Here is a 750-nt window from a genome sequence, read left to right on the forward strand (position 1 = left end):
GTGTGTGCCAGTACTTCCCTCCAGAATGGCCAAAACTGGGGAGCTTCAGATGAGTCAGACACACCCGCTGTCCCCAGGACACCGATGGGGAAGGCTGTGCTGGTGTGCCCGTGTGTTTTGGGGCTGAAGGGTATTAGGTCCTGAGCAGTTCAGATGCTGACATGCTCCTTAAATATTTCTGTTCGCAAGTTTCTGGATGACAAGGGGAATAACAAACACGGTTTGCATTTTTGGCAGCAGCTTTAATAAGCTGAAATGACTTTACCTTGAGTAAGGTTTGTGCATGCGTACATGTGTGAGAGTGTTCACATGTGTGTGTGCGCGCCTGGAGTCACGGTCAGTACCTGGGGACCAGTTCCCTAAGCCCAGTTCTGTCACAGGTTATACATCTCCCCTGGAATCCCTGCCCTGACCAGGTTCTGGCATGACCCTGGAAAGGACAGCAGAGTCGTAACGGGGGCTTCGATAACACCGTCTGCTGGGCACACGATCCCGTGCCATCTGATGTGGTTGTAGCTGCATAGCCCTCTTGCTCTGGAGAGCTGACTTGCTGCCTGTCTGGGGCTCTGCACAAATCTGTCTCTGAAGATGAATGTCCCCTGACCCCAAGCTTTAAGCATTGTTTGTGGCTGTTCTGCAGTCAATAGGCCTCCGCTCCCTGAATTTGTCGTCTTTCATGTCTAAGTTTGGGAGCCCTGTTCCTGATGGGAGCCCTGTTCTGCATGTGAGTTTCCAAATTTATTTCACTTG

This window comes from Pygoscelis adeliae, unplaced genomic scaffold (genome assembly GCF_000699105.1).
Source record: "Pygoscelis adeliae isolate BGI_AS28 unplaced genomic scaffold, ASM69910v1 Scaffold114, whole genome shotgun sequence".
Lineage (NCBI taxonomy): Eukaryota > Metazoa > Chordata > Aves > Sphenisciformes > Spheniscidae > Pygoscelis > Pygoscelis adeliae.